We start from the raw sequence: 11,280 nt of genomic DNA, 5'->3' as shown, positions 1-11,280 counted from the left end.
ACCACCAAACCAGGCGCACTTAAATCACAACTTCCTAGTGGGCGATTCCCACGCCTTACAATGCCATCTTGAGCCAACCAATCTTACACGCCCTTAGAGCTGTGATGTCGACTTATCACCTATTGATGAAATTCCCAATAGACTATGAAGTGGGAGTGGTGCAAGGAGATAAGCTCGAGTCACGAAAGTGCTATATGGCTACACTCAAAAGCAAAGGAAAGCAAGCCGTCAAGGTCAACTTTGAGCCACCCTAGAGAACAACAACAGGACACCATCATGGTGCCGGCCTTAGATACCGACCTCACAAAGATGGCACAAATAGGAGCCTGCCTCACGAAACCACTACGCTCTAAACTGGTAAGTTTTTTAATTAATAATTTAGATATTTTTGCTTGGTCGGCAATAGAAATGCCCGACATAGACCCCTCTGTCATAACTCATAGGCTGAATGTTGACCCTTTAGTTAGACCAGTCTGACAGAGGAAAAGGAAACCCGCTCAAGAGCGATAGAGGATAATGGACGAAGAGGTAGGGAAGTTCCTTGCAATAGACTTCATTAGAGAGGTCCAATACCCAAGCTAGACTACAAGTCCTGTTCTTATGAAGAAGGCCAGTGGAAAAATGGCGTATGTGTGTCAACTACATCGACCTCAACAAAGCCTGCCCAAAGGACAATTTCTCACTCCCTATGATAGAACCACCTGAGAAACGTGACTTCAGGGTTTGAACTATTGAGCTTCATGGATGTTATAAAGTTATGTCATTTGCTTTAAAAAACATTAGAGTGACCTACCAGTGCCTTGTAAATATAGTGTTTTCTAATTTAATTAGAAATAAAATACAAGCATATGTTGATAATATGGTTGTGAAAACCTGGTTTTCAAGTCTATTAATTTTTTTATCTAAATTGCATTTTTTATATTTTAAGAAAATACAACATGAAGCTCAACCCAAACAGGTGCCTCTTCAGGGTCACGTCGGGCAAGTTCCTCGAGTACATGGTGAACCGAGTGGCATCGAATCCAACTCGGACAAAATCCAGGTCATCCTAGATATGAGACCCCCTAGGTCGATTAAAAAGGTCCAAAGGCTAACAAGCCGGATAGCCACCCTGAATCGGTTTATGCCTAAATCAGATGGGTAGTGTCTTCCATTCATTAAAACCATAAAAAAGAACCAAGACTTTGAATGGACCGAAGAGTGCCAGCTCGCATTTGACTAGCTGAAAAGGTACTTGAATTCACTACCCTTACTAACTAGGCCAGAGCTTGGAGACAAGCTAAAACTTTACCTCTTAGTGAGTGACGAGGTAGTTAACTTGATTTTAACTCACGAGGTGGATAGGGTGCAATGATCTGTCTACTATGAAGTAAAGTCCTGCATGATGCCAAGATAAGGTACCCGAATATCGAAAAGTTGGCCTTATCGCTGGTGCTAGCAACCCGTAAACTACGCCCTTACTTTCAGGCCCATACCATTGTGGTCCTAACTGATAGACCTTTGAAGCAAGTCCTTCATAAGCCCAAAGTCTTGGGAAGGTTAACAAAATGGGAAATCGAGCTCAGCAAGTATGACATCCGATTTGAGCCACACTCAACAATCAAGGCCAAGGTCTTAGCAGACTTGGTCATCAAGTGCACATTCAGCATGCTGACCCCTGAAGTGGTCGAGCCCATGACTACCTTGGAGGCATCTACCAACGCGGCACCCAACCCGTCTTGCATGTGGACGGCATGTCCAATCATTGCGGAAGCGGAGCTTGGCTAACCCTCTATGGACCTAGCGAGGTGAAGTTAGATTACGCTCTCTGATTCGCATTCCGAGCTTTGAACAATGAAGCGTTGATAGCCAGGCTATCATTGGCAAAGGAGATTAGCGTAAAACATCTCATGGTGTGCAATGACTCTAAATTAGTGGTGAACCAAGTGAATGGGTAGTATGAGGCTCAGGATCTTGCCATGTTGGCCTACTTGGCTAAGGTTAGAGAGCTCCTGCCCACTTCCACTCTTAATACAACTAGCATGTTTCGAGGTCCGAGAACACCGAGGCCGATGCACTCTCGAAGCTGGCCAGTGCAACAAACATTACGAAGAGAATGGGCTACATTGAAGACCTACCACGACCTAGCAAAGAAAGGGTGGCATAAGAGGTCGCTCTTGTTTTGGCTGCAGAACTGCTAAATTGACCCACTCATTGGTTATCTGTGCCAATGAACCCTACCAATGGAATTCAACACAACTCAGAGGGTAGAGCAACAGTCAGCTCGCTATGTTATCATTGGCAAGCAACTGTATTGCAATTCGTCCACACTCCCCAACTTGCGCTGCTTGTGACCAACAAAATCAAACCAGGCGCTACGCGATATCCATGAAGGTCCTTGTGGAGGACACTTGGGGGGCAAGGCGTTGGCCCATAATGCTTTAAGACAAGACTACTATTGGCCCACAATGAATATAGACACAATGAAGTTAGTTTGGAAGTGCGACATGTGTCAGCGGAACGCTAACAAACCACATCAACCCGCCACCGACTTGAGGTAGATCACTAGCCCGTGGCCATTCGCACAGTGGGGATAGATATTCTTGGCTCCTCCCCACCTACAATCGGGCAGAGGAGGTTCTTGGTGGTTGTAGTAGACTATTTTACAATGTGGCTGGAAGCCGAGCTGCTCGTATGCATCACAGATCATAATGACCAAAATTTATTCTACAGGAACATCATCTACAGATTCGGACTCCCTAAGGTGTTGATATCAGACAAAGGGAAGTAATTCAGACACATCAAGTTCCAAAACTAGTGTGATGAGATGGGAATCCAACATAAGTGATGAACAAGTCAATCCTTTGTGGATTGAAAACTCGACTTTCATGAGCCAAGGGTTTGTGGGTGGACGAGTTGCCCAGTATTCTCTGGGCCTACCGAACTACTATCAAGACAACGATCGGCAAGACTCCTTTCAACATGACATACGAAACAGAAGTTGTCATCCCAACCGAGGTCGAATTGTTGACCTTGTGGTCCGATACGTACAATGAGGAGGCTAACAAGGGTGAGCTGAGGACTAATATCGACTTAGTGGAAGAGGTCCATGACTTAGTCTACTTTTGGATTGTGGCATACCAACAGCGAGTAGCTCGATACTACAACACCCGAGTTAAGAGATGCCAATTTCGAGTTGGCAACATGGTACTCAAGAAGGTTATGGTACTTGAGCCCGATGTAGGAAAGCTAGTTGTATCAAGAGTGGAACGTTGGAACTGGAAATGCCCCTACAGAGTACTAAGGGTGATTGGCAAAGGCACATACGAGCTCGAAAACGTTGGAAGGGAGGCAAGTACCCCATGTGTGGAACGTTGATAACTTAAGGAGATACTACTTATGATGAGTTCGGAAGTTTTGAGTTGTGTCCATGAGAACAAAAGTATAGACCTCCTGTTATGGCGACCTGGTCAGACGAACAAGGGGAAGCCAAACTGCTTTTAGCTCTAAGCCCCCCTATGCTAACCTGAAAGATGTCGACAGCTCGGCACATCGGCAGCGTTTTGACTTAGTCAAAATCGTAAGCCTAGTTGCTTTGAGATCTAGGCATAGGTGTGCCTCGACAACCTCAGGTTGTGTTTTAATACTTATCATATTTTCTAGTGATAGAAAGTAGAAGGCAAGAAAGGAGCATAGTATATGCAAAAAAAGTCAATTTCATTGAGTAATGCAAAGTACATCGCACATCACTAAAAAAAGTGAAAAGAAGAAAAAGAAGTAGATCTTCCTGAGATCGCCGAGCTTGGAGGCTCAACGTACATATATACAGGGGGTCTAAGGAAAGAAGCAAAAAGTTCAAATGTTTTTGAGCTCCTAAATGCCCATGTTGTCGACTCCATTGCTGCCGGTATGAGCTCTATCATATGTGCCTCCCTCAATGCCCCCGTAAACCTCGTCTTCCTCCTTGGAGTCAGGATCCTAATCGACCCGAGTCATCATCTAATCAGTGCATACCAAACTCTTCATCTTGGCCAGATCAAAGTCGGGGCACACCGAGGCCACCATCATTTGGCATAGCTTGAGAACCTGACGAAAGGATCCTATCTCGAACTCCTCTCTCTCCTTCAGAAAGCTAGGCAAAGTCTTAAGTCCTCGATAGCTCGGACCTTGGTAGCACGAACGTCATCAAGGAGTTTCCCTTGAAGTTTAGCAAACTCGTTTGCCTTCTCTCATAACTCACAACCTTTGGCTTCGAGCTCATTAGTCAACTTCTCAATGGTGCTCGTCAATCAATGCACAGCCTGGACAATCTCGGCTAGTCATTCTAGGTGAGATCGGTAGACCGCCACCTCCTCCTCAAGAACTTGGCTTTTAGCAGCTCCCCTCTCAGCTTGCCCCAACAATGTGTGGGCCATGGTGTTCGCCTAAGGAAAAAAGAAACGGTGTATCAACAGCAAGTTGAAATTTTGCTAAGTATGAAGGAATATGTCAGGTACATACCACCAAGACGCAACAAATAAGCTTCATGCCTAGTTCACCGGGACGCCACTCATGAAACTCTGTGACCTCCTCTGGAAATACGGCCTCCTTGCTCTTTACTATGGCAATCCGAAAGTCCACGATGGTGCACTTCTCATCGAAAGTGGCCTTGGCATCCAAAGTAGTGGTCGCCTCGGCCCCAAGCTATGAAAGGGGCTCCTTGGAAGTCCAAGCAGGCTCGGGTTTAATTGAAGTCCCCTCTAGCCATTCCTCCTCGATGATGTCAACCACTAGTACGGTTTCAGCTTCACTCCGTCTAGGAGCTCAGAAGTTACAACCTAAGCAGCTTCCTGGGGAGTCACCTTCCTTTTCTTCCTCTTCATAGCCTAAAACAGCCCGAAAGTTGGCATGCCCGACATGTTTCCTATATGAGAAGTCCAAAGATAAGTTAAGACCAAAGAGAAAAAGAAATATGCTAGAACTTGAAATGATGACCTACTTGGAGGACTCAACCCGACCTGGATCAGCTTCTCCTCGGCCAAGAATTCACTCAGCTCCGACTTCCTATCCACTAAGAGTTGCACCCTAAGCTGCATCCGTTCACTTAATGTATCCCCTGGCCCCTCGGAGTCCTTAGTCCCCACTCTCCACGCCGTTGAGAATGACCATCCACCTCTCTGGTCAAGAAAGAATTACCTCCTCTTCCAATCCGGTACCTTTGAAGGGAAGTCATGCAACAATTTACACCCAGGCGGATAGGACAAGTAGTAGCTATACATCTCAGGAGTACTAGAGGAATTTCACTTTATGTGGCATATGTCGACAAAGGTCTTGATATCTAGGGGAAGCCAATGTGCTGACAGAAGGTGATGGTGCCGACCAGAGTCCAAATAGAATTGGGGTGAAGAGGGTACTAAAGACCCACTTTCAAGGCCTCCTTGAAGATAGTGGCCTCATCATCATCATGCTCCCATGGGAACTACCCAAGGGGGAGGGAATATCTGAACTACTTTGATATCCTATACCCGTCTACAAGCTCATAAACGTCCTCAGTAGCCAATTTGATGGGACTGGAATTGGATTTATTTTTGGGTTAACAATGGGAGGATGAGGCTCCCTTATTGGAACCTCATCGTTCCTAAGTCGAGGACCCCTCCTCGGCTTGGCAAGACGAACCCCTCTCTTGCCTAGACTTGACACCTGACATGATAAAAGTAAAGAATTGCTCAAGGGGAGATGACTCGCCTAGAATGAATAAACTGCCCTCACTGACTACACTGATGACTTCAACAACGTTGAGCTTTGTGACCTCACTATTCACTAGAATTCCAAGGTTAGAGACGAGTGAAATGGGCGCCTGAGGGCCCTATTTATAGATAGTTGAACCAAACTATGGACGGTTGAGATCTGTTGGATCCAACAGCTTGCAAGGACGCAATGGTTCGTATTTTGAGGCAAAATTAGTTTAGCGCGCTTTTTATGTCTGCACGACCTAATGGTTGCGTGGAATCCGCGCGTCCCCAGAACACTACCTCATGCCTAGGCCAGATCAATCGAACGAACCCCATCCCGAGCCATTGGTCAGATCATGATCGAAGACTGAACTTGGACCAAATCACCTCGTGTTAATACTACTTCCTCACTGGACTGATCACGCTGGATTCAGGAGTGGGGGACAATTGATGAGGGGTAATTTGGTCCTTCAATGATATCACGACACGTGGCATTATAGAACAATAGAGTGACATCTCGACAACATGTAAGTAGACCCCAGTAGCACTTCGAACACTTTACAACCGCCTCAACGACCTTGGTACCACTTTGGTAGGCCAAACTGCGAACAATCATGCAAGACCTCAGGTTGGCATAAGAGGTGACCTGCTTCCACCAATATAACCCGACTCTACTTAACGACCTGCCTAACATGTCGAATGATCTCCCCCTTAAGCGAGTTATCGCCTCCGAATTCCTCGGGATCATGACGCCACATCGGAAGAGCCAGTTATCACCCCGCCCGCTTCGGGTAGGATTGGATAAATGTTACCCGCTTACATAGAGTCCACCTCTAGGCGTAAAACCACCTCTGAACCAGATGGGCTAGAGATCCCGGACACATTTCGTGAGGATCACGAAAGCTTGCTTATATAAAGGTCTCACCTCTAACCTCATAAGGTACGTGCAATTCAACTCTCACAACTCTCTAACTCTCTTGCTTTGTTGCAAACAATCACTAGTTTGCAAACTTAAGCGTCAGAGTGCCCACCTTAGGTCAACCTACTTGGACACTCTGATAATCACTTTCTGTACTTGACCAGGAGACCTACTCAATCGAAGTTAATCCCTGAAAGCAAGAGTTTAGCAATCTTAAAATCGAAGTTAATCCCTATATGGAAGAATTGAGATATTAGAATCTTATAAAGATTTCATACAACATGAAGGATCTACCATATCTTCAAAAATAAGAAGTGTAGAACCCATTGGATTTGTGGGAGAGGATGAAGAACTTGTATATTCAAATAAAGAGGTAAAATACCAAAAATGGTACTCAAAAATAACCATTAAGATTAAAGATTTTAGTTTCTCAGTTGTAACCTTAATTGATTCAAGTGCAAATATAAACTATATCAGGGAAGGAATTGTGCCTTCTAGATACTTTGAAAAAACTTCCCAACAGTTAAATGTTGTTAATGGAAGGAAGTTGGGAATTTAATACAAAATCCCTGTTGCCCATATTTGTAACCAAGGAACCTACTTAAAAACCACGTTTCTTATGGTTAGAAACCTTAGGTAGGATATCATATTAGGAACACCCTTCCTATTATCAATTTTTCCCTGCCAAATAGATTCTACATGAATTACTACCACTATAGGTGAAATAGCCATCACCTACAATTATTGCCAAAAGTCAAAAACAACTATAAATACTTTAAAGGAAGATATGAAAAATAAGGTCAAATTTATTTATGAGTTGCAGTCAGAAATAAAAGAAAAAAATTGGTTAAATCCTTGGAAGTAGCAAGGTTCCAAAAAAAATGGAAAAAGAAATACATATTGAAATTACCAGTGCATTATGGCATAGGAAAAAGGAATGTGGTAAGCCTTCCTTACGAGGAAGAGTTTAGTGAAACAAAATTTTCCACTAAAGTCATACCAATTTAGATAAATAGTAGATTATTAAAGATTTGCAAAAAAAATCAAGAATTATTAGTAAAAGGTTTAATTAGACCAAGTAAGTCCCCTTGGAGCTTCCCAACATTCTATGTGGAAAACGTAGCAGAGATAGAAAGAAGGTTACCAAGGCTAGAGATTAATTACAAACCATTCAACAAAGCCTTGAGATGGATTAGATATCTCATCCCTAATAAGCAAGACCTAATAAACATGTTATATGACGTAGATATATTTTCTAAATTCAACCTAAAATCAGGTTATTGGCAAATCCAAATAAATGAAAAAGATATATACAAAATAACTTTTATAGTTCCTTTTGGGCACTATGAATGGAATGTTATGCCTTTCGGATTAAAAAATGCTCCATATGAATTCTAAAGAATTATGAATGAGATTTTTATTCCTTATACTCAATTCATTATAGTCTATATAGATGATGTATTAGTATACTCTCCATCTTTGAAATTCCATTAAAAACATTTTAATATATTTCTATAAATCATGAGAGAAAATGGCTTAACTGCATAAGATGAAATTGTTTCAAATATAAGTAAGTTTTTTGAGATATCGAATATCTAAAGGGAAAACAACCCTTATTCAAAGAGTGATAGAATTTGCAAACAAATTTCCTGATGAAAATAAGGATAAAATCCAATTCCAAAGATTTTTAGGTAGTCTTAACTATGTAGCAGACTACTACAAAGACCTAGCTAGGGACCGACAATTGCTTCAAAGGAGACTAAAGAAAAGTCATCCATAGTAGAATGATTAGTTCACTCAAACAGTGAGAAGAATAAAGCAAAGGGTAAAAATCCTTTCATGTCTCAAAAAGAATTCTTAGCATTTCTTGGTATGAATATATGAAGAAAATATAAGTTCTATCCCTTAGCCCTCATTAAGGCCTCTATTATAGAGGAATCTCACTATTGATAGACATTTGTCCACTTTAAAAAAAAGGTTCGCCCTTATCTTCAGCAATAAGATTTGCCACCTCAAAAGTCGAAGATAAATAAACATCTTCCCACAGTAAAGAGATAAAGAAACATCTTCCCACAGTAAAGAGATAAAGAAACATCTTCAGCTCCTCACCCTGTCTGAAAAAGACAAAAGAGGCAAGCATCTCAATTATAGATGCTCTTAAGATAAAACCAAATCTGAAAGAGATTTCTCGAAGTTGCTCTCTAGTCTACAAATAAAGATTGCCTTCTCATTCCAAAGCATAACAAAGAATTGTGTTCTAATAGTGTTTTCCTTATGAGTAGTCTTCTTGTGTTCTTCTGAGTGTTTTGTTAGCATTTTCTTAGTGTATTTCATACGAGTGAAAGTTCTTGAGAGGTTTGATGAATGTAATTGTTAAGTTGTGATTCCAGTGTGCTTTCGATGTGCTTTTCACTTTGTAAGTTAAAGGTTTTTGTAAACTTCTTTTTCTTGTGATACTAGTTAGGGCTGTTCAGAAGAAGGCCCAGCCCGACCAAATCGACCAACCCGAGTTGACTGGGTTTTCATCAGCACGGATCGGTCTTGGGTTGTGCAAATTCTTAAACCGATGATTCGGGTCGGTTTCGGTTTTCGCACAAGAAAACCGAAACCGACCCGAATTGAACCGACTTAGTTCCTAGTTCAAACATGAAGTTCCAAAGCCCATTAGGCCACTTAGTTTTTGAATGGTTGCAAGAAACTTTGGATTAGTGAATAGTGATTAATGAACAACTTTTGTGATTAACTTTTCATTTAAATTTTATCATAGGAGATTGCTGAAATGATGTTCAATTTATGACTGTTTTTAAAATTAGCAAGATTTTATCACAGGGATGAACTTAGAATCGAAACCGACCCAACCCGACCCGTGAACAACCCTAATACTAGTATGCTATTTCTTTAATCAAATTATATTGTTTTGTTGTTTTCATGCATAGCATATTGCCTACCCTCAGTTTGAATCTCTATTATTATACTACTCTATGACTATAACCCTTCGTCCCTTCGATTATTAGAGTCCTTAGTTGTTCTCAATTATTGCCCAATTCTTGAGCCTTGGTGGCACTGGTAGATGTCTAGTCTATCCAAGTTGGGTTCTAGCCAAGTGGTCTTTTCGAGAAAGTTGCAGTCTTTGTTTTCAAGCCAAAGGTGGGGTTGTGTAGAACCTAATATGGTCCGAAGTTAGAGAGAGAAGTTGTGTGAGACCTAATGGGGCCCTGTGTTAGGGGGTGTGTATGAGAGAAGGTTATGTGGAACCCATTATTAGAGAGAGGGAGGCATTGTGTGGAACATGATGGGGCCCTTTATATGTTAGCGATATATAGGGATTGTGTGAACCCTAAAGAAGCCCAATGTTAAAGAGAGAGAGGGTTGTGTGGGACCCAATGGGGCCCAATGTCATTAGAGAAAAAGAAAGGGGTTATGTAGGACTCAATGTCATAATGTAATAGAGAGAAAGAGTGAATGAGTGATTTAAAATGACAAATAAAAACTAGTGAGATATAATGACAAGTTGCTCTTACACAATATTTTTCAGAAAACCCACTTAGGATATTAACATATGAGATGGGTTCTATATGAATCATTACCTTACCTAAAAGGATAGTTTTATAGAAATTCGTGTCAAATTTCTTCTTCCTTATGTTTTATATAGTATAGACTATACAAGCCTAAGAAGAATTGTTTTTGTCGAAGCTATTGAGTAGATGAGCTTTCAAATAGTTGAAAGACACAGTATAATTGATCCGTCCTAACAACCACTTCATATAATTAAGTTTTTAATATAATTAATATAATTACTTAGACTAAATTTATTTATTTAATTATTTAAAATCATTTTAAAAAATATAATTATTAAATATAAAATTAATTAACAAAATATTTAAAAAATGCATTAAATAAATTTAATTTACTTGGCATTATTCAATTATCTAAATCAATTTAACATAATTCAATCACATAAAATTAATTACTCTATTTATTTAATTTTAGGTTGTAGGTCCTATGTATTTTATGACTAGAGTGGAGCATTATTATTAGTTATATAGTATTATTATTATTATTCAACTAAGACTATCTTTGTTTTGATTGGACAACATGTGGATCAAAATGGAGAGAGAGAGAGGGTTATTTAGGACCTTGTGTTAGAGAGAGGGGTTATGTGGGACCCATAGGGCCTGGTGTTATGTTATATTTTTTAAAAATTTTAAATTTTTTATTTTAATGAAAAACATTTATTTTTCTTTTATTTAAAAGGACAGTTTATTTTTTATTAACAAATTATTTTTCTTTTTGTAATGACTTTCAATCCTGTAACCCTTGAATAAAACTAACATTGGGTACCAACAACATTTACACATGCATTGGTAACATCTCCCTTATCCCGGTGCCAAAATACAGCCATTCCATGGCCATAGATGATTCTTAACCATTGGATCTTGTTACTTTTTAAGAAATCAGATGGTCATAACAGTCTATCTCTGTCACATGGAATTTGTTTTTTGTTCTCGCACATGGAATTTGTTGGGACAAGTAAAAACTCCTCTTTAACAGGGTCCCACTCTCTTATGCGTCTCTCGACCCTTCATTTGACACGTGTCCTTCTTTGCGTACTATGGATGGCTGAGACACGAGTGGAAACGCAATCTCTCCGCAACAAATAAAAATCATTGA

The sequence above is a fragment of the Nelumbo nucifera genome, chromosome 3 (assembly GCF_055504915.1).
Source record: "Nelumbo nucifera cultivar China Antique chromosome 3, China Antique-T2T, whole genome shotgun sequence".
NCBI lineage: Eukaryota > Viridiplantae > Streptophyta > Magnoliopsida > Proteales > Nelumbonaceae > Nelumbo > Nelumbo nucifera.
Note: the sequence above shows the minus strand (reverse complement) of the source record.